Genomic DNA, 6000 nt, shown 5'->3' with positions numbered 1-6000 from the left:
TCCTATTGTCACTAAGATCCCCCAACTCAGAGATTCCAAGTGAGAGGGGTCCTCCCAGCAGGCGTCCCCTCCTTGCTGGTCTGAGTTCTTCTTGCCTGATGAGCCAGGCTGAGGGACACCCTGTAGGATGCACTTTCTTTTTTTTTTCTTTTTGAGACAGAGTCTTGCTGTGTCGCCCAGGCTGGAGTGCAGTGGCACGATCTTGGCTCACTGCAACCTCTGCCTCCCAGGTTCAAGCAGTTCTCCTGTTTCAGCCTCCTGTGTAGCTGGAATTACAGATGCCCGCCACCACACCCAGCTAATTTTTGTATTTTTAGAAGAGACAGGATTTTACCTTGTTGCCCAGGTTGGTCTCGAATCCCTGACCTCGTGATCCACCACCTTGGCCTCCCAAAATGCTGTTATTACAGGCATGAGCCCTCACACCTGGCCAGATGCACTTTCTCCTGTGGACTTTGTCCTGTGATCCTGGGGCAGGGCTGGGCTTGGGGATCACATAGTCTTCCCTATCTGGACACATGGCTGGGAACCCAGGACAGGAACGGGCAGGGAAAGATGGAAGGGGGCGCGAGTTGAGTGACTGACGAAAGGGTGGCATGACAAGCCCGACCTGACCCCTTCGTGGTCCTGGGATTTCACAGCGAACAAAGTCCCACATGCAGGGCTTCTGGCATTGGCAGTGAAACGCTGACAATGCCAAAGACTGGGGAACAGCGACATCTCCTGGCTGCCTGAGGCTACGACCCTCCCACCTGATGAGAACCACGGGCATTCAGACTCCAGGTGCCTGATGCCTTTAGAATCCTCACAGATTTTAGCCTCTGATTCCATTGGTCCAGAGTGGAGGCTGACATTCCGCATTCCTAACAAGCCCCCAGGTGCTGTCAATCCTGCTGGTATATGGACCACACTTTAGAAAGCTTTAGAGGCTCAATGATTTGATCCCAGGTATCCCAAGATCTCAGGAAAAGAGACAATTTTCTTCATATAAAATTATAAAATCGCTTGACCACAAGGCAAGGCCAAGGACGGAGAATGCTTCTCGGAGAGATGGGTTCCAAGGAGGCTTTGGAAGTGTGGTCAGATCTTCAGGAGGAAGAGGTTGCCTGAGGATCAGCTGGACAGCCTCCTGTGCAGCAGGCTTGGCACCTGCGCCAAGTCTACCAACCCAAAACATCACCTGGTTAGCATGCCTAATTGACTCGTAGCAGACCCAAAGATTCCAAGCAAGGTGAATGTTTACAATACTCACGGGCTGGGTGCAATGGCTCACGCCTGTAATCCCAGCACTTTGGGAGGCCAAGGCGGGTGAATCACTTGAGGTCAGGAGTTCAAGACCAGCCTGGCCAACATGATGAAATCCCATCTCTACTAAAAATACAAAAATTGGCCAGGCGTGGTGGTGCATGCCTGTAATCCCAGCACTTTGGGAGGCTGAGGTGGGCAGATCATGAGGTCAAGAAATTGAGACCATCCTGGCCAACATAGTGAAACTCCATCTCTACTAAAAAAAAAAAAAAAAAAAAGAAAAGAAAATTAGCTGGGCATGGTGGCGTGCCTGTAGTCCCAGCTACTCGGGAGGCTGAGGCAGGAGAATCACTTGAACCCGGGAGGGAGAGGTTTCAGTAAGCCAAGATCACACCACTGCACGCCAGCCTGGCGACAGAGCAAGACTCCGTCTCAAAAAAAAAAAAAATTAGCCGGACGTGGTGGCGCATGCCTATACTTCCAGCTACTCGGGAGGCTGAGGCAGGAGAATCGCCTGAACGTGAAAGGCAGAGGTTGCAGTGAGCAGAGATCGCACCACTGTACTCCAGCCTGGGTAACAGAATGAGATTCTGTCTCAAAAAGAAAAAAAAATTAAAATACTCATGGGAGTAACATTTCCAAGGAACCCAGAGTTGCTTCATTTATTCACTGAGTACAATCGACTTCACCTCTTCATTAAAAGAGCTCTTCTAGCCGGGCGCGGTGGCTCACGCCTGTAATCCCAGCACTTTGGGAGGCCGAGGCGGGTGGATCAAGAGATCAAGACCATCCTGGTCAACATGGTGAAACCCCGTCTCTACTAAAAATACAAAAAATTAGCTAGGCGTGGTGGCACATGCCTGTAGTCCCAGCTACTCAGGAGGCTGAGGCAGGAGAATTGCCTGAACCCAGGAGGCGGAGGTTGCGGTGAGCCGAGATCACGCCATTGCACTCCAGCCTGGGTAACAAGAGTGAAACTCCGTCTCAAAAAAAAAAAAAAAGGAGCTCTTCTAATGACTTTCCCAGATGCAGCCTTTTTCAGAAAGAAATGAAGCTCTGAACTGTCATCCAATCACAGGCCTTTCTGTTTGGGTAGGACCCTGTGAAGGAGGAGAAAGGACCACAGCAGCCCCATTTTCCAGAAGAGGAAACTGACACTCAGGCAGGTCAAGTGACTTTGCCTGAGGCCACCCAGCAAGCCCACACCCCTTAAACCTGGGCTCCTGACACCCAGGAGCGCTCGGACACCTGCTGCTGATGACATCACAAAAACAGGCCTAGAAGGACAAGCGGGGGGGGTCAAGAGAATCTGAGGGTCTGGGGCCCAGGCCTCCACCTCCTTGCACAGTGGCCTTGGGCTGGGAACACTGCCATCATCCTGGGAGAGCGATGAAAGCGGCTTTTGCAAAGCAGGGTCTGAGGTCCTCAGACAGGCCCCCTTTGTGGACTTCCTTTCCCTTCCCAACCCCCATGCCGGCTGCCAGTAGCATCGCCCTCTTTGAATGGCTGGCTCACACACTGGGAATTTGCAACACAAATGCGCGGCTGGTCTCCCTCTCGCAGAGCCTCTCTGCCCCAGCCTTCTGGGGCCTTTTAAAGTCTGCCTTTCTCTGGGGCACTGTCTTTCTGCAGCTCAAGCCCCCAACCCTAGATGCAGCCACAATCACTAATTAACTCTGGGTTAAAACCCGTCCTGGGAAAGCGAGCCCCGCGGTGACCGAGGCATTCTCATCACCACTCAGAGGACAAGCACAAGGCGTGGTGGGAATCGGTGGAAGGGGCTGGGTTTTCATTCTCAGGGTTCTTTCTGGCTCCTCATCCTCTCCCACCCCTCGCCCCACTATGCGCTTTCTTAGTGGGTTTGAGAATTTACTGCAAATAAAGCCTACCACCAAGATGGCTCCCAGCTCTCCCCGCCACCGCACTGCCACCAAGCTGCCCATTTGTTCAGAGCTCAGCTCTGAAAAACTACAATAACTACTACCATTTGCCAAGACACTTAACGTAGCAGACACCCACATGCATATTTCTTCTTTTTCTTTCTTTTTGTGGCGACGGGGGTTCTCGCCGTGTTGCCCGAGCCGGTCTCGAACTCCTGGGCTCAAGCAACCTGACTGTCTCTGCCTCCCAAAGTGTGGGATTACAGGTGGCAGCCACCGTGCCCTGCCAAGCATATTTCTGGTTCTCACAACAAATTGGAGTTGTAGTTATTATCACCCCCATTGTACAAATGTAGTAACTGAGGCTCAGAGAGACTAAGAGATTGAGCTTGCCTAGAATCACACATGGTGCAAGTGGCAGAGTTGGTTTCAAATCCAAATCCATTTGCCCCCTAAACCTGTGCTTTTTTGCCTTTTTTTTTTTTTTTTTTTTTTTTTTTTTGAGACAGAGTCTTGCTCTGTCATCCAGGCTGGAATGCAATGGTGTGATCTCAGCTCACTGCAACTTCAGCCTCCCGGGTTCAAGTGATTCTCCTGCCTCAGCCTCCTGAGTAGCTGGGATTACAGGCATGCACCACCATGCCCAGTTAATTTTTGTATTTTTAGTAGAGACTGGGTTCCACCATGTTGGTCAGGCTGGTCTCGAACTCTTGACCTCATGATCCACCCACCTCAGCCCCCAAAAGAGCTGGGATTACAGGTGTGAGCCACCACACCCGGCCCCCCCGTGTTCTGATTTTAAGCTTCTCCCTGCTCCTGTCTGATGATGAACTCCTGGGTTTACATGACTTCTACCTTCTTTCCATTCTTGGAGCATTTATACTGTGTCCCTCTCTGGATCTACCTGCCTGGGGTAATGATTCAGCTTCCTCCTGTAGCTCTTTGAAGAAAAGCACTGTGTCCAAACACTCTATGTTTTTCATAGCACCCCAAAAATGCTATGCGGAGGGGAGAGGCCCACACCACTCCCCTAACTGCAGAAAAGGGACCAAGCCACTTAGAGACGGACGGCTAATTCAGCAAGCTCTACGTGAGCCTAATTAGTTGCTTAAGAGGGTTTCTGGGATGAGGAAATAAATGCTCATTTAAGAACTTTGGGGGCAGACCCCCATCGCTGCTGTGGGGAAAGTCAATGGTACGGTCATTTTGGAAAAGACTGACAGTTTCTTAAAAAGCTAAACACTCGGCCGGGCGCGGTGGCTCAAGCCTGTAATCCCAGCACTTTGGGAGGCCGAGGCGGGTGGATCACGAGGTCAAGAGATCGAGACCATCCCGGTCAACATGGTGAAACCCCGTCTCTACTAATACAAAAAATTAGCTGGGCATGGTGGCGTGTGCCTGTAATCCCAGCTACTCAGGAGGCTGAGGCAGGAGAATTGCCTGAACCCAGGAGGTGGAGGTTGCGGTGAACCGAGATCGCGCCATTGCACTCCAGCCTGAGTAACAAGAGCGAAACTCCGTCTCAAAAAAAAAAAAAAAAAAAGGCTAAACACTCATTGGGGCTGGGCCAGTGGCTCAGGTATGTAATCCCAGCACTTTGGGAGGCCGAGGCAGGTGGATCATCTGAGGTTGGGAGTTTGAGACCAGCCTGACCAACATGGAGAAACTCTTGTCTCTACTAAAAATACAAATTTAGCTGGGCATGATGGCGCATGCCTGTAATGCCAGCTACTCGAGAGATTGTGGCAGGAGAATCACTTGACCCGGGAGGTAGAGGTTGCAGTGAGCCAAGATCATGCCATTGCACTCCAACCTGGGCAACAAGAGTGAAAACTCCATCTCAAAAAAAAAAAAAAAAAAAAAAGCTTAAGCACTCATTGTATGACCCAGTGATTCCCCTCCTAGGTACCCACTCAAGATTAATGAAAACATGTTCATACAAGGTCTTATACTGAAATATTCATTTCAGGCCGGGTATAGTGACTCACACCTTTAATCTCAATACTTTGGGAAGCCGAGGTGGGAGGATCACTTGAACCCAAGAGTTTGATAGAGAGAGATCCTGGGCAATATAGAGAGACCCCATTTCAACCGAAAAAATTTTTTTAATTAGCTGGGAGCAGTGGCACACACCTATGGTCCCAGCTACTCAGGAGGCTGAGATGGGAGGATTGCTTGAGCCCAGGAAGTCAAGGCTACAGTGAGCTATGATTGTGCCACTGCGCTCCAGCCTATGCAGCAGAGCAAGACCCTATCTCGGGAAAAAAAAAAAGTTCATAGCAGCATTATTCATAATAGCCCCAAACTGGAATCCACCTAAATGTCCATCAAGGTGAATGAGGAAACAGTCATACATTCATACAATGGAATGAAAAGGAACAAACTATTGATACCTGAATCAACATGAAGGTCAAAAACATTATGAGTGAAAGAAGCCTGACACCAAAAGGTGCATATTTTATTTGATTGACTATGATTTACTAATCATATATAACATTCCAGGGTGGTAGCAGTGTCTCACACCTGTAATCCCAGCACTTTGGGAGGCCAAGACAGGCGGATCCCCCTAGGTTGGGAGTTTGAGACCAGCCTGACCAACATGGAGAAACCCTATCTTGACTAAAAAAAAATACAAAATTAGCCGGGCATAGTGGTACATGCCTGTAATCCCAGCTACTTGAGAGGCTGAAGCAGGAGAATTGCTTGAACCCAGGAGGTGGAGGTTGCAATGGGCCAAGATCACGCCATTGCACTCCAGCCTGGGCAATAAGAGCAAAACTCCGTCTCAAATAAATAAATTAAAATATATTTCAAAAAATAAAACATTCAATGTATATGAATTTCCTAGCAAAGGGAAAACTGTAAGACAGCA

Source organism: Aotus nancymaae, unplaced genomic scaffold (assembly GCF_030222135.1).
Source record: "Aotus nancymaae isolate 86718 unplaced genomic scaffold, 86718_ANA_hifiasm-v0.15.2.pri h1tg000029l, whole genome shotgun sequence".
NCBI classification, from domain to species: domain Eukaryota; kingdom Metazoa; phylum Chordata; class Mammalia; order Primates; family Aotidae; genus Aotus; species Aotus nancymaae.
This window is presented reverse-complemented; position numbering follows the sequence as displayed.